Genomic DNA, 25,265 nt, shown 5'->3' with positions numbered 1-25,265 from the left:
ACAAGTCAGTGAGTAGCAAGGGTGTATTTAGACATAGCCTTCGCAGCACTGATGGAAGCCTTCACCTAAACCTAGATAACATTTAGTTACCTTGATAATTGTTATCCAGTCCTTAACTCAGCAGATTTCTTAACCGTTATCTGGTAACCTTCATAAAGATTATGATAGTACAAAGCATAAGGTTTAGAGTTTAACATAACAGGATTCAAAAATCTCATTTCTGACTTTGGGCCAATTTCTTAACTCACCGAATATTGTTTTTTTAATCAGTGATTTGAAATATCATACATAGTGCTGGGATGATGCTTTAGTAAACCACAAGAAGCATCTAAAATGTGCAACAATCACCAAGCAATTTGAAGTACCAGATTCCTTGCTTTCTGTGTGTATGTGTGTGTATTTATAGACACTTTTCTAATCTAGAGCTTCTTCAGTGCCAGAGCATATATGTGAGCTAAAACAAAGCAAGAGAGGGTGGTCTTCGAAGGTGTAAAATACATGAGTTCAAGAGAGTACATACCTCAAGATGAGTTCATTGATGCTTTTATTTTGTTAACAGCTTTATTGAGGTATATAATTGATATACAAAATGCTGGACGTATTTAATGTATAGTTTGATGGATTTTAACATCAGTGCTCTTTTAAATTCTGTGTTTCATATGTCTGGTTATGGGTTTTGGGGAAAATTCTAATTTAGATCCATTTCTAAGTGACACACCATAGTGCTTTGCAAATGATAGACTCAAAAAGGAATGAATTTATTCCTGCTGAAAGTTTTGTCATGGGACAATTTTCATGTTATAGGAATGGAAATTCATTTGGAACTGGCTAGCAGATTAATTTGAAATCAATTCAAGAACTTTGAATCCCTGTTGGTAACTATTATGTTTAGTTAAAAAAAAAAACTTTGTGGGCTAATTATAAGTTGGCTTTTGTGTGTGTGTGTGTGTGTGTGTGTGTGTGTGTGTGTGTGTTTCACATGCTGATTTATGCTTTATTACTGAATTTTTAAATAGAGAAATTAAATCATTTTAATAGCAAAAATATAAAATATATCAATAAGGCAATGCATATTTACACTTTTGTACAAACCATAGCATGTATCACAAAATATTTTAAAATGAGAACAGTGAGGTGGTCATCTTTTTTTAAATATCCATGCCCACTTGACATCCAAAACAAAGTACCAAAATCCCCATGTCAATGAAGTATTTGGCTTATTCCTGTATTTAGTTGTGATTACTTAGTGACAGGAAGATCCTGTTTCTCAAAGGTTTTTGTGTAGCAAAAGGAAGAAAACCAACTGCGCACTTTATAGAACTTTGAAATTGTTAGATTAGACTGCTCTGAAATTATAAGTCATTTCATAATGTACACCTGTTTCCCTCAATTCTTTGGTAGTGGTGCTAACCTCACATAGCCTCACTTTGAAGTGTTTTGGTATTTTGTTCACTTGATGCATGAACAGGTTGAAAGACACTTCATCTCTGCTTCTTGTATCAAATGTGTATCTGTCACAGATCGATGGGGAATGAGTGTATGAAATATACATACTTAATCAATAGAACCCATTGAGTAATATCACCAGTGTAACTGGAAGGATAAAAACCCTTCCTGTCCTTACCATCCCGGGAGCTTTTCGAAGGACAGAAAAAAGGTAAATTATCACTCAGCATCCATTGTTAGAAACTGCAGGGGATTATCCTGTCCTGAAGTTTGATCAGACTTCCAAAATCCAGAAACGTTTGCCAGCTTTTTGGTGGAAATACAGTTGTCATCCCTGTGATAGGTGGCCCAGTAAAGGGCCCAGTCTGGAGTGCCCCCCAGGGCATAGTCTGAAATAGGTAGAGAAAGGGAACACCGGCCCTTGTTTTGTGTAATAACATAAGTTGACAGGACCAAATGAGCAAGTTTTCCGCAACTTTGGAAAATGTTTCTCCTCCTTAGTATTAACCAAACTAGACTGGCCTTACTAGTGAATGGGGACCATGGGAGATGTGGGAATCTGGGAAGACAAGATCATATTCTCAGGGTACAGGCTTTTGCACCAGGCTGCCTGGGTTTGAATCTACCTTTTATTAGCTTTGTGTCCTTGAGCACCCTCTGTGACCTAGGAATGGTTCTTGTCCCCCATATAACAGTTGAGAATTAGAAAATTTACTGTTCCAACGTATCACATGTTCACACACACACACACACACATACACATCTATTAGGTGGCAGAGGTGGACGGCATGATCCTAACCATTGCATTCTCATACAGTTTAACAAGAGCATAGATTTTATGTTCCTTCCCAAAAGCTATCTCTAAACCAATGTTGCCCTTAAAATCTGATGATAGCTTAGAAGTTGGCAAATCCATTTGGTGGCTAAATTGTGCCTGCAGTCCAATTCTAGTCTGCCTTCTTGTGGCCCGGGACCTCCAAGGGCCAGTATAGAGTCATGGCAAGAAACAAGGGTGTAAGCCTCTCACCTGCATTTGAGTCCCAGCTATGACACAAACTTGAGTAACTTGAGCAAATTTTTTTTAATTAAACATGTAATTTTGAGCTAATTGTAGAATTAGAAAAAAATACAGAGAGATACCTATATGACATTTACCCAGCTACCCCCAATGGTAATACTTTGCATATTGTAGCATCATATCACAACCAGGATATTGACATTGATACAATGAACCCATTTTATTCAGATTTCCCAATTTTTCCTTGTACTTGTTTCCCTTTGTCTATATGTATGTGTGTGTGTATGTTTCATTCAGTGCTTTTTTAACATATATAGGGTAGTGGATTCATCACTACAGTTAAAATTTAGATGACTCACATGACCACAGGATCATTCCTGGTGGATTTCTGTAAACTCCACTTCCCTCCTACCACTGTGTTTCATCCCTGTCCCATGACAATTAATCTGTGTTTAATGTCTCTAATTTTGTTATTTCAAAAATAGTATACAAATGGAATAACACAGAATTTAATATTTGGGAAGTGGCTTTTTCACTCAGCATAAATCCCTTGAGATGCATCTAAGTTGTTGCAAGTAGCAAATAGTTTACTTTTTATTGCAAATGTATATTGCTGATTCACTTATTGTTAGGGATTTCCCACAGTTTATTAAACCATCCCTAATTGAGAGACATTTTGGGCTTTTTGCAGGTTGGAGCTATTACCAATAACACTGTTATGAACAATTATGTGTAGGCTTTTGTGTGAACATAGGTTTTCGTTTCTCTGGAATAAATGCCAGGAACATAATTTTTGGTTGGTATGGTGCTTTGATATTTTGTCTTGTTGTTGCTGTTGTTTGCTTTTTTTTTTTTTAACTGCCAAACTGTTTCCCAGAGTGGATGGAGAATTTTACCTTCTCAGCAGCAATATATCAGTGATCTAATTTCTCCACATCCTTGCTAGCATTTGGCGTTGTCACTGTTTTTATTTTAGCCAGTCTGATGTTTAGTTTTATTTCACCATGGTTTTAATTTGCATTTCCCTAATGGCTAGTGATAATAAATATCTTTTTAATGTATTTATTTGTCATCCATATGTATTCTTCAGTAAAATATATTTTATGTCTTTTGCTATTTTCTAATTGATTTTTTTTTACTTTTGACTTTTTTGAACAATTTTTATATTCTAGATACTAGTCCTTGTCTGTATTAGTGATATGTAAATATTTTCTCCCAGTCTGTGTCCTGTATTGCATCTTCTTAACAGGTTCCTTTACATAGTAGAACTTTTAAATGTTTGATGAAGTCCATCTTATCCATTTTTCTATTTATGAGGTGTGCTTTCTGTGTCAAGTATAAAAAAAAAATCTGTGCTTAAGTCACAAAATTTATTTTTTCCACTATAGCAGACGTTCACTTGTATTGGAACAATTTGTTGAAAACACTGTCATTCCTCCACTGAATAGCTTTTACAACTCTTTCAAAGATCACTTGGGCATATTTGTGTAGTTGTATTTCTGAGTTCACTGTTCTGTTGCATTGATCTATAATTCTGTCCCTCCACTATTTCTACACTGTCTTGATTACTGTGGTTGTATAGTAAGTCTTAGTTTTGGGCGGTATGATTCATCTCAATTAATTCTTCTTTGTCAGGATGGTTTTAGCTATTATACGGCTATGCCTTTCTATATAATTTTAAAAATAAGCCTGATGTGTCTACAAAAGACCTTGCTAGTATTTTCATAAGAATTGCATTAAACCTATATGTCAGTTTGGAGATAATCGACACCTTTCCCGTGCTGAGTCTTCCAATTCATTAACACAGTGTATCTCTCCATTTACAAGATCTTTTTTTGATTTCTTTCATCATACTGTGCCTTTTAACAGTGCTTCACATTAGGATAAGATTGTGTTTTCATATTTCTAATACACTTATAATGGTTTTATTGTCAATTATGTACATGATTGCAAAAAGATAGGCTCCAAAATTATAGTTTTAAAAGGGAGACACTTTCAAAAAAATTTGAATGACTATAGCTAAATATACACCATATGTGTATGATGTTGAAATAATTTTAAATGATAAGGTTATAATTGTTTATGTACGGATTGATAGAGACCTATAATTTTTCATGAGTGCAAAACATCTTTTTTATTATGTTAAAGTCATGCATCAGCGTGTTTTTTAATTACTCTTATTTAGCCTACAGTTTAATGATACATGTTGTAAAATGAAGACTGGTCCTTGCTTATATTCCAATATTAACCAGTAATCCCTGTGTCATAAAACAGAGGACCAATTAATTAGAAAGTGCCCAATGTGCTCAATTTAAAAATGAACAAGGAAAGAATTCTTAGGTAATTGAAAACTCTAAAGACATTATTTTACATAAAATTGGCAAGGGTCTGTGTCTTTTTCCCCATGTATTCAATTTAGCATAATTTGAAGCAGTCAGATTAATAAAGATTCACAGGTAATAAGCTGGGAAAAAGCAGGCTTGATAGCTAAGATAGTTATATAAAGTTCCAAACATTATTGAGATGAGAAAAAAATTACAGATCACTTCTGCCTCCCCCCCCAACAGTGGTTCATATCTGTTGAAATGTTTCACCTTCTATAAACACGTATACTTCTCAAGTTTTGTTTTTTAAAACATCTCTTTAGTTTAACTACAATGGGAAAATGAGCTAGCTTATGGGCTAGCTTGGGGGCACAGAGACCAGAAAAAAAAAAGTTTGGAATCATGCAACTCAATACTTCATGCATATTTTGCAACAGTAGAATAAGGTCTTCTGTTTGCCGTGTTCTTGTAGAATGGGGTATGTATATGTGCAGGGTGACTTATTTCTACAGACACACTCAGATGCACAATTTTAGGTCTTTTATCCCCAAGTAGAGTACCTTATAAGCAAGTGAATCATTATGTGATTCCTGTTCTAAATGACAAGACATTCCATTGCTTCAACCCCTACTTCTGGAGTGAAAACTCCATATGCAATTCAGTATGGAGGTGCTAAACCTGAATCTCAAGTTCTAACCAGTGACTTATACTCAAACCATAAGATTGAGATTGTTTATATACACAGAAACATACTGTATTTAAGTATGAATCCCATTCATTTTCATCTTGTACTTTATTACTCCAAAGGAAGAAGCTATTGATTTTTCTGATGTCCCTGTATCAGCCATGACCCTGGCAACAAATAGAATCTGACACAGATGGTTCAATAAAACACAATAAAGAAATTACTTTGAGAGGTGTAGGCAGGCTTAAAGGACACAAAAAGGGCTTTGGGGGACTTCCGGACTACCAGCAGTAGGAAGTTGTTATATGCCCCCTTCCCAAGTCTAAGCAATCAAATGCAGGACGTAGCATTTTCTAAATTCAGTAAGACATAGGGCAGTGAAGGAGTGGATTAGGGATATACCATGCCTTTGTGAGAAATAAGGCCCAAATAAGGTAGAGAGGTATAGGAAAGAAATGCCCCAGACCCTCTCTCCCTGCCCACTGTCTGATGTCTGTGCCTTCCACTGTCTGAAACCAGGAGAACAGTCAGCAGGGGAGCTGAGAAGACATAATTTGTAGGAATCAGCCTCGCAGGCACAGAGCAGAACAAAGAAGGGCAAAAAATGGGTTGGGCCATGCCAGCAAGAAGAGAGTGGAGTGAAATATTTAAATTGTTGACAAAAAAATTTTCCACCAACCTAGAATTCTATATCAGTAAAATTATCCTTTGAAAGTGAAAGAGGAATAAATACTTTATCACAGAAACACATACTGGGAATTTGCTGCCAGTAGGTCTGCCTTGCAAGAAATGTTGAAAGAAGTACTTCTGATAGAAAGAAAATGATGTAGGTCAGAAAATTGGATCTACATGAAGAAAAGAGTATTAGAGAGGGAAGAAATGAAAGCAAAATCACATCTTTTGTTTTTTGTATTCCTAATAATCTGATAATTACCTGTTTGTTCAAAATAATAACAGCAATAATGTATTGGGTAATTAGAGCTTATGGATAAGATAAATGAATGACAACAATGCTACAAAGTTCTAGAAGGAAGAATGGGGACTACTGTGTTATAAGATACCTACACTACCTGTGGGAAAAATGGATTGTAGTGGGGAGCAGAGAAAATGCCCCAATTTCCTACTTCAGTCGCCACCAGAACCGTCCCCTAACTAGCTCAAATTCAATTTCACTTAATTTAAACCATAAATTATTTCATTTTAATCTCTTCCCAATAACTGAAGGAAAATAGGGGGGAAAAGGGGGGGAGCTATAAGGCGAGAGCCTAAGGCAGTTAATCTTTTCTAATAGATTTGACTGCTGCTTCTCACCTTGTCTCAATCCACAGATTTAATGTTTTTCTCCAAACCTCCCTTTCAAGAGCCAACTGTATTATCATACTTCCCTGCTTTCATATTGAGAATTTATTGAGGTGGCCCTTCACCACATCCCCTTTTTTTATTTTAAAAATAGGTGTTCATACCTGTCTTTAGTCTTATTCTCATCTCTAATTTCCAAAGGTATTACCTCAGAATTCTGAAATCGTACAAAGTACTTCATTTACTAGCATGAGAAGAAACATATGGCTTTGAAGACAAAGATAAATAATAATGAAAAAGGCATATGTGCACATACATGTATACACCTGCACACATATGTTAAACCCGGGTTCAGTAACCCAACAGACTCTTCAGTATCCCAAATAAAGCTCAAGAGTAAAGCTAACCCTGAAAACTTCACAATAAAAATTTTAATCCACTAAAAATGAGTAAGGATACATGAGTGCTTTAGTTTTACGAGGTATCAGTCGGATCCAACATATGATGGGAATATTTAAGCAATGTTTAATATAAGTAGAGCTATTCGCTATTTTCAAGTAATCAGACTCCAGAATTTTTAGACACTAAAAAAATTCACTGGACTTTGGCGTGTCAAACCTATGTAAACCATTTTTTTAAATCCTTCTCTAAATTCAGTCCATTTCTGAAACCTTATTGAAAGTCAAATAAAATACTTTTTCTGGTTTCTGTAAAGGCTCCCACTTTCAGACTTCAGTGAGTAAGTGTATTCTTAAGAGGCTCTGGAAAAATTTTGAAGCAAACTGTAAATGGTCATTACCTGTGAGGGTTTTTTTTTTCATTTCTTTTTAAAGTGTTCTTTAGTAAGACCTTAAAAATGGAATACCTCTCAATTAATGACCAATCTTTCCATCCCGTTGTCTCTCTTTCCCCTCCTTTTTCCCTCTCTCCCATCTCTCTTTCAAAGCTTATTAGAGGACTAGCGTGTATAGCTTCATCTGATATACAAGTCCTCTCTAACCTTCTCTCCCGATTTGTCAGGAAATGAATGAAGCCTAAGTGTCAGGCCCCCTCCATTTCATAAAACTCTTCAAAGACTCTACTAAAAGCTTTCAGGCAGCCACATGCTTGAAAAATACACAAAACAAGAAGGTCCTCAAATTTTAGGCCCCACATCTTTGGATGAAGATCACTCTCATCACTTGTTTCTTAGGATGACCTACTCAACTTTCAGAAAAACTTCATCAGGTTTGCCTTGCTATGGACAAATGGACAAAAATGGTGATATAAGAGTGGAGAAAGCATTGTAATGGGAATTTTTTAAAACATTTTTTAAGAAAGCAATTCAGAAAGGATTTTGACTTGAGACTATAGGTTTGCTTTAGCTTCAATTTAAACATTAGCCACATAGATTTACATTATTTCCATCATTCTTTCTTGCACAGTAATAACTTGGTCTAGGTTTTCAATAAATACATTTACGAAATGCCTTTTGAATATTAAGTAATGACAGTATATCATTTAGACCCTGCTTTTCCAATTTCTAAATATTTAGTTGAAAGATACCTGAAATTCTTATTTGCACTTTTATAGTCCTCTTGAATGAGAGGATTGTGACTTTCAAATGTTATTATGAATATAACCCAGTCGTAGTAGCCTTTGAAATAAAGAGGAGCAAGTGCACAGACAGTTGTAAACATAACATTGCTGCCATCTCTTCGCCAATGTGTTTTACCCTTGAATGCTCATGTGCAAGTTTTTGTGTGAATGAGCATTTTCATTTCTCTGGAATTAATGCCCTGGAGTAAAATGTCTGGGTTGTATGACATTTGCATGTTTAGGGTTATTACAAAGCTGCCACACTGTTTTCCAGGGTAGCTGTACCATTTTCTAATAAAAATGTTGGAATATTTTGGGTGGTGGTGGTCTTTACCTTTGAGTTTTATGAGTTCTTTATGTATTCTAGATAGTAGTCCTTGGTTGGATATGTGGTTTGCAGATATTTTTTTCCTTAGCGTGTCTTTTATCTCCTTAGGAACAAAGTTTAAAATTTTTGTTGATGTCTAATCTGTCAATTCAACCTCTTATGGACTGTGCATTTAGCGTAAAAGCTAAAAACTCTGGCTAACCCTAGATCCTGAAGATTTTTCCTTATATGTTTTTCCTAAAATAATAATAGCTTTATATTTTACATCTAAAATTATCATCTATTATTAGTTCATTTTGTATAAGGTGTGAGACTTAAGCATTGTAGCACCATTTGTTGAAAGGACTGTCTTTGCTTCACTGACGTGTTTTTGGATCTTTGTCTAAACCAGTTGGCCATATTTGTGTTGTTCTTTATTCTGTTCCATTGACCTGTGCATCTGTCCCACCACCAGTACCTCACTATCTTGATTATTATAGCTATATATTGTCTTAAAATCTGATAAACTTGTTCTTCCTACTTTAGTCTTCTTTTTCAACATTATTTTAGTTATTCTAGTTCCACTGCCTTTCCATGTAAAGTTGTCCATACCAACGAAAACATTTTGCTAGAATTTTTATTTGAATTATGTTAAATCTATACATAAACTTGAGTAAAATTGACATTACTGTGCTGAGTCTCCCAATCCATGTGCACAGTATGTTTCCCCATTTATTTAGATGTTTTATTTCTTTCTACATTTTGTTATTTTCAGCATTTAAGTCCAGTACAGTTTTGATAGATTAAGACTTACTTTGTTTTTTTATGAGATGGTAAAGAGTGGTATATATTTTAATTTCATTGTCCATGTGTTCATTGCTAGTCTGTATAAATACAACTGCTTTTTGCTTTTTTATCTTGTATCCTAACTCCTTACTGAACTTATTTATTAGTTCTAGGAAATTTTTTGTAGATTGCTTGGAATTTGTGTTTTTATCCCATCTGTATATGTGACAGTTTCATGTCTCCTGTCCTATTTGTATGGATTTATTTCCTTACCTCGCCTCATTGCACTAGCTAGAACTTGCAGCACTATGTTCGATAAGAGTTGCAAGAGTTTACATTCTTGTTTGGTTCACAGTATTAGGGGAAAAAATATTCAATACTTTCACTATGTACAAACTTAGCTGTAGGGTTTATGTAGCTGTTCATTAAGTTGAGGAAGTTCCCCTATATTCCTGTTTTTTGGAGAGTTTATTTCAAGGATAGGTATTGAAGTTAGTCAAATGATTGTAGTGCATCCATTGATAAGATTGTATGATTTTTCTTCTGTAACATGTTAACAGGGTGGATTACAATAATGATTATCTAATATCAAATCAGCTTTACATCCTGGAACAAACACTACATGATGTTTTTATATATTTGCCGAATTTTATGTGCTGATGTTTTGTTAAGGAATTTTGCTTCCATATTCATAAGGGATATTGATCTGCAGTTTTGTTATTTTTGTTTGGTTTTTGGTACTGTCTTTTTCTGATTTGCTAGCAAGCTATTGCTGGAGTCATTAAATCTATCCAAAATCATTGATTTTTCTTCCATTTTCTGGAAGAGATTATGTAGAATTGATGTTAATCCTTTAAAAGTTTGGTGAAATTTTCCATTGAAACCATCTGAGCATGTAGTCATTTTTTCAGAAGTGTTAAAATTATGAGCTCCATTTCCTTATTAGTTATAAGGCTATTCATGTTATCTACTTCATATTTGACAATTTGTGGTAGCTTGTGCTTTATGAGAATTGGCCCATTTCATCTAAATTGTCCAATATTTGGGTGAATAATTGTCTATAGTATTCCATCATTATCTTTTTTTGTATCTGCCAAGTCTGTAATGAGACCTCCTGTTTTATTCTTATATTAGTAATTTGTGTGTCCTCAGTTTTTTGTTTTTTTGTTTTTGTTTTTGGTCATTCTTGGTAGCACTTTGTCACTTTTATTGATCTTTTTGAAGAATGGGCTCTTTGTTTCATTGATTTTCTCTATTTTTCTGTATTCAATTTCATTGATTTCTGCTCTTTATTAATTCTTTCTTTCTGCTTGTTTTAGGTTTATGTTGCTCTTCATTTTCTAGATTCTTGGCATGAGAGCTTAGGTTATTGATTTGAGACTTTCCCTCTTTTCTAATGTATGCAATTAAGAGCAACTTTTTAAATACACAGCTTTATTTAACATACATGACACTCTTTTATGGTAGGCAGTACATGTGGTGCTGTCTTTAAAATCTGGCCCATCTATTAGGTACCTCTCCCAGACAAGTACCATCGAACTTATTTGAGTTCATTAATTTAAAAGTAGATTAAAATGTAAAATTTTCATTAAACATATATCCAGTTTATTTATTATACATGTAGCAAAGGAGCAAAACACCATGCATGGAGAACATATATGATGAATTTTTGAAATAATTTGAGGTACAATGGTAGAAAAGTACATGAGATTACTTCAGTGGAATTCAGAGAGAGGTAATGTGGGGTTGAAAAATGAAGGCAAGAGCTGGTTTGCAAAGGCTTTGTTCTTCCCTTATCATATTTTCCACTAGGGTATCATATTAGTACTGACAGTCCTTCCAAGATTGATATGGTGGGGTTGAGCCTGTGTGCTGATCATTCTTGTATCAGTAGCCCCACACCCCACTACCACATCTACCTTATGATGTTCTCTGCCCTGTTCTTTGCTCTGGGAAACTTAGCTGTTTGTATCCATCACCAAGGCCTCTTCTACTCTATCAGCAAGTTGTTTGACACCAGAAGGCGATCAGAGGGCACGGGAAAATGTGTTTAGGTTATTTATTTTCCACTTTCCATGTGCCTCACTGAAGTCCTGGTGGTGACTGTGTGTCTACTACTCTTCTGACAACACTGTCCCCTCACCTTGACTCATCAGAACTGGAGGTGGAAACGGCTTCTCGCTTTTGCTGTTACCTGGATGACTCACCATCTTTTATTTGTTCTTTCTACCTTCCTCTCCCTCTGTCCGTGCTTATTTCAACAAACTGTTTTCTGCTGATGCTTTTGTATCTGCCTGATTCCCACCAGGACCTTGACTAATACAGTATAAGAAATGCAACCGTTAAATCTTGGTACTGATTCTCCGTTGACTAACATCAATGTGTTTTATTTGCTACTCATAATTACTTTGTTTCATTCAGAAATCTTTAAACACCTTCATGAATTCCTACACATTTACCTCCTAAAATGATTGAGAATCAATATATGAGTTAGGCAGCCATTATTTTTACAACACAGATAAATTAGTTTTGAATTTCATATATATGTAGCAAGTAAATGTCTTCTGTCTTGGCTCTATAGAAAGCATTACGATGTAGCACAAAGTTCTAAAATCTAGTCATTTTGCAAGTGTCATAGACTTCATTGTCAATGGAAATATGAGTTGAGATGTGCTCTCAGTTTCCCAAGTTGTAGCCCCTTTTTTGTCCAGTGGCAAACAATTCTGAATATTTAAGAATGAACCACAAGGCTCCAGATATCCACTTACTGCTTTTAATGGGAATTAAAATAATGTCAAAGCAGTATGAGTTGCACACATGCAGAGAGAGAAGTAATCTCAAGTATCAACATAAGTTGAATGGGGAACCTGGGCTTCGAACCCCACCTAGCAGTAGCAGAGGTGCAGTCCCCTTTCCATCCTCCACTAAAGCATTGCCAGAAAAGGCTAGCTCCAACTGAAGGTTTAAATAAGATCCTGAGTCTGACAACATAATACCCTAAATGTCTAGGCTTCCATTTGAAATCACTCATCAAACTAAGAAAAAGGAAAATCTCAGGTTGAATGTAAAAGGACCATCAACAGTCACCCACGCTGAAATGACAATAGATGACAGAGTTATCTCCCAAGGATATTAAGACAGCCATCATTAAAAAAAATGGTTCAGTAAGCAATTACAAACTTGCTTGCAACAAATAGAAACTGGAAAGTCTCAGCAAGAAACAGAAGACAGAACAAAATGAAATTTTACAACTGAAAAATACAGTAATCAAAGTAAAATTCAACAGTGGTCTCAGCAGCAGATTAGAGGGGACAGAGGGCAAAATCTATGAACAGGAAGATAGAACAATAGAAATTACCCAGTCTGAACAAGAAAGAAAATAGCCTGACAAAAAAAGAACAGATCGTCAGTGACCTTGTGGGATTATAACAAAAGATCTATGATGCATGTCATCACAGTCCTGGAAGGAGAGAAAAAAAGAAAGTGCTGCTGAATAAGTGCATAAAGAAGTAATGGCATAAAAATAACCAAATTTGGAAAAAGACAGAAACGTACACTTTCAAGAAGCTGACAAATCCAAAGAGATAATCCCAGAGATCTGTGCCTATACCCATCATAGTCAAACTTCTGAAAACTAGTGATGAAGAAAAAAAAAATCTTGAAAGCAGTTAAAGAGAAAGGATACTTTATAGGCAAAAAAAAAAAAAAAAGAATCAAATGACAGAATTTCTTATGAGAAGCCATAGAATCCAAAAGGAAATGGTATGACATCTTTCATGTGATTAAAGAAAAGAACTGTCAGTGTCCAGAAAATAGAAGAAGAGGCAACACTTCCAAACGTATTTTGTGAGGCAAGAAGTAATCTGATTCCAAAACCAGACAAACACAGTACAAAAAAAAGAAAACTACAGACCAATATCCTCCTAGACATAGAGACAGAAATTCTTAACAAAATGTAATAAATCATATTAACTAGCTAAAAAAGAATAATGACATGATCTTATCAGTTATGCAGAAAAAAAGGCTAGGCAAAATTTAACACCCATTCATGAAAAAAAAAACCTCCAGGAAACTAGGAAAAGAGAAGGACTTCAACTTGATAAAGAACATCTACAAAAATCCTATAGCTAACATAATAATAGTGAAGGATTTTAATGCCTTTTTCCTAATAGCAGGATCAAAATAAAGTATTTACTTTCAGCCCTGCTATTCCTCATAGTGCTGGAAATTCAAGCTAGCACAAAAGTGCAGGAGAAGTAAATAAAAGCATAAAAATCAGGATGGAAGAGTTAAAATTGCCCCTATTTGCAGATGTTATGACGGGCTATGTAAAACATCCCAGGGATTCCACAAGATTGCTCGTGGAGATAATGAGTTCAGCAAGGTCTCAGGATGCAAGATCAACATTCAAAAATTAATTGTATTTTTATATATAACAGTGAATTACTATAAATCAAAATTTTACATGTAACATCTTACAGTGACCCTCCCCCCAATAAAGAAAATACTTATGAACTTAACAAAACATTACAGGACTCCATGCTATAAACTCAAAAAAAAAAACCACCTGAAATAAAACAAAGACCTAAATGAATGGAGATACATAATGTGTTCATAGGCTGGGAAAAAGAACATAGCAAATATATCAGTTATACCCCCAATTAATGTCTAGTTCTAATGCAATTCCTATCAAAATACCAGCAAGCTTTCTTGTATATATGGACAAGCATCATATTGTCTGAATCCGATATGCCTCATTTTTTCTGGCCTCAGTGCCAGTAAACTTCCCATTACCAGCACATTTCCTCATTGAACTTACTTAGAGTTTTTTTTTAATCACCTAAGAAATGTATGCTATTATATAGAATGTGTAGCATTTCAACTAAAGTAGATCATTGTGTGGAAGGGAAGTAGAAATGGCTCAGAAATATTTTTCCCAAATCAATATATTTGTGAACTTTATATAAAAATCTTGGTTTTCTTGTTTCTTCTCAGTTTATTTATCCTGTGACTTTCTATTAGTATTTAAAATTATGTTAAATAATTAAACAAGTGGGGAAATGGCTCAGACCTCTCACAATTTACATAAAGTGCTGCCATTAAGGTTTTAAATTTCTTAAGAATTCACTCTTTGTTCACTTTTAAGTTTACCATAATCAGTTCTTTCTAAGTAACAGTCCACCCACTTTATGATATAGAGGTCACTGGTCGATTTTAGAATATAAGCAAGTCTTAATTTTACAATATATGTCTTAAAACTGTAGGCTAAAAAAATAATTTAAAAACATGCCTGCTAATGTAAGCCTTCAATGTAATAGAAATATGCTTTGCATTTTTTGAAAAAGTAAAGTTCTGTGTTTCTATTTGTTTCTTTTTCAAAATGGTAGTTTAGGAACCTCTGGTCTTTTCACTTTCTTTATGCAGTCAGATGCATAACACATAGTAATACCATTACAGGCATATGAGACATAGGAGAGAAACAGTATGATCACAATACAAAGCACTATTAGAAAGTACAGTATGACAAAATAGAGATAACCTACATATTGGAAATATATGCTGTGTTAATGGATTAGAAGATTCAACATGGTAAAAATGTCAGTTCTCCCCCAAATTAATCTATTTGATGCACTCTAAATCCAGAAAGATCTGTGGTTGGCTGATCTGTAGACCTATTTGTAGATAAATTTCTCTAAAATTTATATGGTAAGACACAGGACCCAGAATGCTAAAACAGTGTTGAAAAAGAATACAGTGAAAGGAATAACTCTACCTAATGCATAGGCATGTTAAATAGCTACAGCAAGTAATTAAGTCAGTATGGTACTGGCAGAGGGATAGACACATAAATTAATAGGCTAGAGTTGTAGTCCCAGAAATAGATCCACAAAAATAGGTCCAACTGATTTTTGACAAAGGTTTAGAAGTCATTCAATGGAAGGATAGTCTTCTCAATAAATGGCGTTGGGTCAACTGGAAATCTGTAAGTAGAAAAAAAAAAGAAAAAAGAAAACCTCACACTGTATACAAAAATGAACAAGTGAATTCAAAATCTGATTTAAATGTAAATATCAAATGACAAAAAATAGAAAAAAATAGGAGAAAATTTTCATTAAGGCTTGGTGAAGCGTTCATAACCCTGTTACCAAAAGCACCATATAAGAAAAAATTCAATAGATTGGACTTTATAAAAGTTTAAAATTTTTGCTTTGAAACTGCTCTATTAAGAAAATGAAAAGACAAGCTACAGACTGCGAGAATATACTAGCAAACCACACATGTAACAAAGGACTCTTATCCAGAATATATAAAGAACACTCAAAACTCAGCAGCTAAAAACAAAGTATCCAACTGGAAAATGAGCAAAATGTTTGAACAGACATTTCAGCGAAGAGTATATTCAGTTGGCAAAAAAAGGATGAGAAAAAATGTTCAATGTTATTAGCCATTCAGAAAATTCAAATTAAGACTGTCAAGATATAAGACAAAAATTAATGTATATAGTATATATTATATATATGTGTACATATATGTATATATGTGTGTATATGTATTTGGACAACGCCAAATTCCAAGGAGGATGTGGAGAAACTACATTGCTCACATCGCTGGCAGATATGAAAATGGTACATACCCTCTGGAGAACATTTAGGCAGTTTGTTTTAAAAACTAAGCACATATTTACCATATGACCCAACGACTTTACTTCTGGGCATTAATCCAGATAAATGAAAAAAATATATATGATTATTTGGCAGCTATCTTTGCAGTAACCAAAAACTGGAAATAACCAAAATGTCCTACAATAAATGAATATTTAGACTATAGTACATCCATAAGATGGAATTTACTCAACAATAAAATAAACAGGCTATTGATGCAGGTGACAACTTGAATGGATCTTTGGGATGTTATGCTAACTGAAAAAAAGCTAATCTCAGAAGACCACACACTGAATGATTGCCTTTATCTAACATTCTTGAAATGATAGGATTACAGTGATGAAAAACAAACTTGTGGATGCCAGGCTGGTGGAGGAAGAGGATGTTTATTGTGACTATAAAGGGAAAACACAGGGAAGATTTTTGTGGTCTTTGAAACTTTTTCTGAATCTGTAATTATTCAAATTAAAAGGTTTTTTAAATGTTTGAAAAATCCTGCTCTGCCAATTATTAACCATGGGAACTTGAGCAAGTACCTTGGCCGGTCATCTGTATAATGAGGTTTCTAAAACCTTTTGCAGTGTAGTTACTGTGGGAACAAAATGAGAGGTAAGTGATCACAGGAAAATAGTGACATGGTCTGAACTAGAGTTCCCTGTCTTTGGGCTACTTTTTATTTTATGTACCTTTCACTTTTTCCAGTTATCTTAAGCATATCTTCCCACCTAGATAATAAACCCTTAAAGGAAATATCAGTATTATACATTAATGTAGAATTTCTTACAGGTGCCCGAACAAATTCTCATTATTGGCTAAGGCTGAAAGAAAATTAAGATGTACCTGCAGGCATCCAGATCTGAGTTTTTGGTACTTTAGATATTAACCAAGACAAGTTTTTGGTATATTTGAAGCCACAGTTTGTTTTAGAAACATACCCTTGAGGGTTTTTCAAAATTGGCCATGCGTGAGACCTGTAAAACACAGAGTACTGGGGTCCTACACCGAGAGTTTCTTATTTTTCAGATCTCATGTGTGCTTGTATTTCTAAAAAGTTCCCATGTGATGCTGCTGGTTCGTGGATCACACTTTACAAATCACTGACAAACTGTACATATGCCTTGGCCTAAACCTTGGTTTATGTCTATAGGAGACTGAAATCACATGCTATAAAGGAACTTACACTGTGGGCGATAGTGCACCCCATTGCACAGGACACTGATGCTAACATTGCATGCTAGGATCCATGTCACTCCTAACATTTTTCTTATGTTTTATAAAATTGTTGCTTATATGCATATTTAGACAACCACATAAGGAGAAGAAATGAAGTGACATATGGAGAAGATCATTTAAAATTGATTCTGGATGATCATAATTTAAATACTATTACCCAAAATTAAAATCAGGGCTTATGTTTTATTTCATATAGATTTTATTGGGGGAATGGTAATATTATGATGCTATTGTAAAGTATAAAATGTAGAATTTACTATTAAAGTAAACATCATAGTCTGACTCCACCTGTCAGGGTTTTTTTTTTTTCCTGTTTTTATCTATAATTTATTTCCGTGCCGAGCAATTGAATGCTTGACATAGAAAAATGAGTCTGTCACTTTAACAAATGGTACTATAAAAACACTCAAACAAATAATTTTGCCAGAGATGATTATGATTTCAAAAGGAATATCTTTCTAAAAAGTGTTACTAGTGTTTCCTCTCAATAGTAGACTCACTTGTTGCATTAAAAATGAAAACAAACAAAATAAAGAAGCCTTCTCTTGGCAAAGACTAGTTTACAAACTTGCGGAACATGTTACGACTGTGTTCATTTACTACAGAAAACTTCTTTTAAGAAGTTACATAACTGATGAACTCAGTGTCTAAGAGGATGGTATCTTACTAATTCTCACCACATAAACTGAAGGAAGAGTAATTGGTGAGTGAAAAAGTTCTGTCGCATTTTAGGAGGATTTCTTAGTTCCATTATAGAAGTGCTCTTTATCTTAGCAAAAACTTGTCCTGTGAGACCTATACACATTCTGTCTTCACAGCTCAGCTGCTTCATTCTGCTGTCGCTTCTCTTATTCAGACTGTCGGCGTCATCAGTACATGACTTTTGATTGGATCCCCAGGGTAGAAATTAAGTTTGGTAGACAGTGGATACATAACGAATGCATTGATTATTCTGGGCATTTCGTTTTGTTAGTAGAGTAAAATTTTTAGTGTTGTGGAGAGGGTTAAAAAAAAAAAGGAAAGGCATTTAAAAATCTATTCTGGATCAGGAATTTCTGCTCTTTTACTTTAGAAATGTGCATACAGCTTCAGAAAGTATTGTTATAGAAATGTCCTGAAGAGTTTTTATGTTTAGAAGGCTGTGAGAGCAAGTACTGCATCCACTGTGCTTCTCCAGTTTGGATATTAATGGGTGCACATTTGAACACTATGTGAATTCACAGGACTTGCCATGCTAGAAGCACAACCTTATATGTAGTGGCCATGGGCAGTCCTATTATGGGAAACCAACTTGAGAGAACAGGCGGGTCACTTGCTTCTGCGCAGGTCCTGGAATTTGAAATATCCAGGGGCCTCTACAGAATCCTGGCATCAGTTACTATGTTGACTCACTCAGTGTTGGGATCACTCACTTTCCCCTTGCAGGACTCAGATCTTGGAGGCAGTTCACTCCAGGGAAAAACGAATAGGAAAACTGAAGTCTTATTTTTTAAAGGCTGCTGAAGTTGATTGGTTTCTCATCATTTCTAAACCTACTGGAGCAGTACAGTTGAGAGAAAATTTACCAAGATTTTTATCGCTGTCTCCATAATATACTTTTCTTTTTCCAAATGCTCTGGTGGGAAGAAGTAGAGGACTGTTGTAAGTACAAAGTAACTAAAAATATTTTTTTTACCTTGGCATAACTTGTAGTTTGTAACAAGTTCACTGATTAGGCTGACTGATTTAAACTTACCATAGTAGATTGTGAATAAGCATAAATGTTACATGTACTGTACACGTATATATGTGCAGGTGTACATGTTTCTCATGGGGAAAACTTTTCAATAGAAATGACGTAGAGTTTAAACTTTCTCCTTTGTAAATATAATCGAACGCATCTTTCCTACTTAAGAAACAATGAAAGTAATAGACTGTGCACCACTGGCCTGGAGTATTTGTCACAAACCATTTTAATTGCTGTGAAATAGTTTGTGTACCTAAGCTATTATCATGATTATTTGATACTTCTGTTTTTAGTGACGGTTACATGTGGGGTAGTGACCTGACACATATTCTCAATGAACTAATTGCTATATAGGAATGACATGTGGACGCCTCGAGGTTAGAAAAATTTTATCTGGCATATTGTGGGGAAAAAATAAAGAGTAAAATGAATTATAGTGGATAAATGGAGGTTGAGAAAAATATTGATAAATATTTAATTTAAAAGTTCCTTTCTTATATTGCTTTTAGTATTTTGAATGTTCTTTTCTGTGGCATACCATGAAAATTCTTTCAAATAATGATATAATCTATGCTGGAAAATGACCAGATATTTTTCTTGAGAAAACAATGTAAAAATATGAGGGGCTTCTCATCATATTTTGCAGTGAAGTCATGGTGTTGTTTCATGTCTATGATGACTTAGCTTTTCAGTAAATCTTTGTAGTTTGGCTTTTTATATAAATGACAATTGTTTTGTTTACTTTTCAAAAAGTAATGATGACTAATGAAAAATTTTTAAATTGTATGTGGCACAACAGTGTAAATAATGTATAAAAATAATATATGAGGAATGCAAAGTGTCCCAAAGAGATGGATGAAGTCGATTATCAATTTTTTCCTATCTTTGACTTGTGGATTATAGTCATTCTAAAATAGATATGAGGGCAACGCCTGTAATTAAGAATGAAAAAAGGAAATCTCTCCAAAGAAGTAACTCTTTAAAACTTCTGGGAAAAGAGTCACAACAGAAGTTATACCTCTAGAAAAAACTGCAGAAGAAAATTAACATTATACTACATTTATTGATTCATAAAAGACACTACCACATTTTATAGTAAAGCATTGTATATAATTTCCTTAGTTTGTACATTTCTTTGTTGAGCATCAGGATTGTGTTCTGTTTGAACAAACCATTCTATTTACTAATATTGCAGAAATAAAATAGCATATGTTTGTTCTTTGTAATACACACATATTTATCAATTGATCACTCGATATAGCCAAAATTAAAACCATAAACCAGTATATAGAGCGGTTTAGGAAGAATAGCAAAGATTTAATTCTGGAATGAAGCAAGGTAAACCTACTGTCTGCTTTGTCAGAGATACTCAAGTAACTTTTAAAATTCTTAATTAAAATTTGAAGAAAGCTAGCCTTCTTGGGCCAGCCCTGTAGGACTTTATTATAGTACACTTTAAAACTATCAGGTAACGCTTAGGCTATGTGACAGTGAGTTTGTTAAGAGAAAATAAATATATTCACAAGGTTATATTAAACATTAACTTTATTGGTTGACAACATACTACTATTTGAATGTTTTGATGATTGAATCCAGTTTTTAAAATTGCCTTAGTTTGAGAAACTTAAAAGAGTACATACATTTGGTTGGGTTTTAACCAAAATGAGTTACCAATTAATAGAGGTCACTGTATTAACGTTAAGTATTGTTACTTTTAGAATTACTTAAATATTGCATTGCAAAGAAGCATTCAAATAATCCATTGCAAATATACATTTTATTAGATTTGTTTTAGATGATGCAGATTATTTTGAGGTCTAATAAAATCATCTTTTAGGATTTTACTTGCAGACTCTTTTAAAGTCATCTTAACTATGAAAAAGAGATTGCTGATCTGAATAGATAACTTACTTTCAACATTGATAGGCTTTCTGCGTCTCTTACGCAATGTAACAGTATGGAAAATACAGTAGCAAATATCACGTAGTAGTTACTCTAAGCCTAAAAAAAAAAACTGTCCTGTGCAAAGTTACATTATTTAAGAAAAACAGGTGTCGGTTGACACTTCTTCAGCTAGACATTACTGAAATATAAATTCATAATTTGAACAGATATATTAATCCAGCTTCCTTTTTAGTCCTGAAGTATTCATTTGAAATCGTTGTAGTCCAAGTCATTTGCTACATGTGAAACAAATTTTAAAGTTCTTAACCACTTGTGTGGTTTAATAAAAGAGATTAAAATCTTTGTTGTCTGGAAGTCAGGTAGTTTTTTTTAAATTCTATTTTATTATCTTTCATCATAACTTTATCACAAAAATAAAACAAAGTGATTTCCCAAACTTTTCTTCCCCTTCCACCTTATACTGTAATATTTCTCCAACTTATTAAAAATGACTTATCTTATTTTTCATTAAACATTCTTTCTTCAATTGTTAATACAAGAAATATGGTATTTTGCTGTGACTATATATCTTTATATAAACACACACATACACATTTAAATCACAAAGTTACTTAAGAGAGACGTCAAAAATTAATCGGAAATTAACCTTTCTTTAAAGATAAGTTTCTGTTTATGTGTTTTATTTTCTATTTAAATACACATCTTTTTTAAACAAACTGGCAAATAAGAAAGAGTAAGGACAGAAATATAACAAACCATGAAGGGAGAAGCAGACCTAGGTTTTATGGAGCCTGAGATTGTATAGTTGGAGGAAGGGAACTCTTTTAAAAAAGTAATACAAAACTATGAATACAAAAGTAGGTAGGACTTGGGAGGAGCCAATGTAAGTGAAGGGATTTAGGGCTTAAGCTTTAAACGTGTCAGGGAAAATCACCTCTGTATGGAGAGTTTCATTGTGGTTGAATCTTTTCCCACTTACATTTTAAAATAAAAATGGGTGCTAGTTATATTTCTTTAAATCATATATTTTTTCTCAAAGACAAGCTTTTATTTAATGAAGATTAGAGAGTTAAAAGAATTTATAATAGTAGGAATTTGCCATTTCTGCCTTTCATTCTCAAAAGATATGCTGATTAAAGTGATGTCAAACTCAGTTAACGGAGGCAGTGCAGTTATTTGAGATATACAGGGTATGTAATTTGAAGGCAAGCCAAATCACAATGAGAAGGAGTAATGATGACCTTGGTTTGTTTTTATACAATGCATTCAGGTTTTGATTGGATTCAGAGGGAGACAACAGTTTTCTTTCTCACAAAGTCCTACTAGAGTCCTAGGAGATTTGTGTTCTGTTATCAAGGCAGTTGGTTCATATCAGCACATTTTGTTGGGAAGGTCATGGGCTGCAGTATGGGAAATGAGAAGACCTTTCTTATTAAACACAACCGAGTACTACAGCATAATTTCGTGAAAATATTTCTCTTTGGGGAGTATAGTCCATGCAGCAGACTGAACTTCAAAACACAAACAAGCAAATAAACAAATACTTCGTGGTCTTAATCTTTTTCCTAATTTAAAAACATCTAGTCATTCAACTTCCTTGGAGTTTCCTGCTATACAATATTGACAGACTCATATTCATAACATGTTTGGAGTTCTGAAGTTTAATTTTAATACACATATAAAACTTAGATTGGCAATGTAATAGTATAGTTTAGTGTTGTTTTTTTTTTTTTTTTACCAATTTGGAAAGGGTTTATCTACTCCTGTCACATGTAGAATTTTCCTGATCATCTTTATATTTGTGAAATATCAAGCTCCCTCTAGTTAATAGCAAGAGTGAAAATGTCTTTCAGAGATTCCGATATCTTCTCCTGAAGGGGAGAGTAACCCTGCTTTTTGTAAATCACTCATGTGCAAATCATAGTTTGAAGATCAGCAGCTAAGATGATTTGGTTTGCTTTTTTCCTGAAACTTACAGTATAGAAAGCCCGTTTTCTCCTATATTATCACATATTAGAATTTTGCAAGTGCCTTTTTAAACCAGATGGCTCCTCCAGGGATTCTGAAACACTTTAACTCCCAGGAACACAGCCTTTCTCCTTCCCCATTCAAGATTACTGCCCTGAATATGGCCCTAAAACCACAAAATAAAACCCCTTGGCACCAGTGTTTTAAGGGAATCTTCAGTGTTTCAGCCACAATTCTGATCAGCAGCAGGCAGATGAGGATGAAGAAGGAAAATGGCCTTGCTCACTCACGTTTAAAAGGGTCCTAATCTTCCCACCACACGACCTCGGCTTCATGCTCATTAACAAAACCAAAGGGCACTGTTCCTTCTCCTAGAGCTGGAGTCTTCCACGTAGGCTACCATTTTAAGGAAGAATTTCCTTTCAGCTCTGTGTTCATTCTTTGTATTTTGATAGTCACTCAGAATACCTCAGAATTTCAGTAGGTGAAAGAAGACGCAGAGCAATTTTCTGGGGTGTGACAATCCCTAGACGTGACTTTGCATAGTGTATTTAATGATATTAAGCCCTGAGAAAATGTGTTCCTAGCAATCTGGACTGAGTTTGGAAATCAATTTCTTCTCAGTCTCCTTATTATCTTTTACCTTCTGCCTCAGTGTCTCACTTTTGCTTTGTGATTATGCACCCTGTTCTTAACTAATGGAAGATGAGGGGAGAATCGACAATTATCTCTTAACTGGAATGGAATTGTCATTTCAGTGCTATGCTGGTGAAATGTTGATGCTGCTGTTATTTTGGGTGTTCAAAAATGAATCTTCCAGACTATTAATTCAACATTTTGATTCTGTCTAATTTTTAGGAAATGACTTTCCATAAATTTTAAATGCTGGAAAAATGATTTTTATACATCTGTTTGGAAAGCTGAAATATATCTAAGGCTAGTTAAAAATATTTTGTCTTATGCTACTGTTCAAGCCAAAAAACCTGAAGAAATGCTTTGCCTCTATTTTTATTTATTTCATTTTGTTATTTAATTTATTTTGTAGTAGAAATTGGGTTGTTTTAACGAATAGGAGGAATATCAAAGTGCATTACGTGAAAACCAATGCTTATCCATGTAATAAAGTCAGAATGTAAGTAGCTGAATGAGTTTTAAACAGGGTTAACAGAGTTTTTTAAATGCTTTAAAAAAATCGGATGTTTGAATTGTCATGCTTTTAGTTTATATTTAATAAGTACTGAACCCATTTTTGGGCATTACAACAATGAAGAATTTATGTGCCAGAATAACATGTAGGCTTTTACCAGCTTATCTTCAACTTGTAGATGTATTTTATCTCCATCATTATGAAATAATTAATGTTTTAAAAAGATCGGTGTTAATTGAGCACAATTAGCATTACAGTGTCTCATTATGCCCAAGTATGGGCAAATAAAGGGTTATCCTTTCAACGTTTTTTACCTTCTTCTTGGCTTTTGCTTTGTTTTGTTTTAAATTGCTCTCCCCCCTCCCATTCTGCTTTTGGCTAAGGCTGTCATGGAATCACGACTATAAAAGGGCATAAACATCAGTGGCTTTTTGCTCATTCTTGGCACTCATCTTTATTTGCACACAACTTGTCTGCTCCTTTATCAGATTACAGCAGCAATAGTACCTTAGCCTGAGCTAAGTGCTGACTTAAAGGGCATGGGAGTCAGCACACTGTTACAAGTGCAGATTTTAGCCTTGAAATCCGCGTGAGGTCAAACTAAAGAAATAAGAAAGAGAAAAATCATAGAATCAGAACTGCTCAAGTATTTTCATCAAGGGCAAGTTGAGTAATTCTTTTTATATCGACGCTCAAGAGGGCACTATTAGAAATAGATTGCTAACTAAGTGGACAGAATGTTATCAAAATAGTTGAGGAACTGATAAAATTATGTATGAAAATAGTGAATCCCAATGGCTCTCAGATATTGGAAAATAACTAGGAAGGAAAAGGGAAAATTAGACTCTAAAGAATGTAACCAGATATGTTGGCACATAGGTGGTTAACTGAAAGAGCTTACTGGAAGCTCAGACAGCTGGGGAATCCTGATTTAGTAGAGCCTGAAGGGCAGGTCAGGAGCCTTGTGAACAGCTGCTGAAGAGCTAGAGGATGCCTCTGGATTAGGTGTACATACCCCGTCTCTAATGGGCTATGTCAGAGAGCACCAAGTGTTATCACAGAGTTTACTTCGCTCAGGCCTATGGACTTTGCAGTGTTTTACTTTAAATGTTTGGAAATAGATTTGCTCTCAAAACAAATCCAGAAATAAAAGTATCAAAGGAAGTGACTCTGTAAAGTTT

General features: G+C 34.3%; 1 protein-coding gene across 1 annotated transcript in view; it reads left to right on the top strand.

Moving 5' to 3' along the window:
* The first annotated feature begins 18,964 nt into the window (after positions 1-18,964).
* Positions 18,965-25,265, top strand: part of DMD (dystrophin) — a 1,854,428-nt gene continuing 1,848,127 nt past the window's right edge. The window contains exon 1 of the mRNA XM_031673322.2: positions 18,965-18,979. The gene's annotated coding sequence lies outside the window, so the exon portion shown is untranslated. The remainder of the gene's footprint in view (positions 18,980-25,265) is intronic.

This window comes from Vicugna pacos, chromosome X, assembly GCF_048564905.1.
Source record: "Vicugna pacos chromosome X, VicPac4, whole genome shotgun sequence".
In the NCBI taxonomy this organism is placed as follows: Eukaryota; Metazoa; Chordata; class Mammalia; order Artiodactyla; family Camelidae; genus Vicugna; species Vicugna pacos.
The sequence above is the reverse complement of the archived record's forward strand: the minus strand, read 5'-3'. Positions and strand labels throughout refer to the sequence as shown.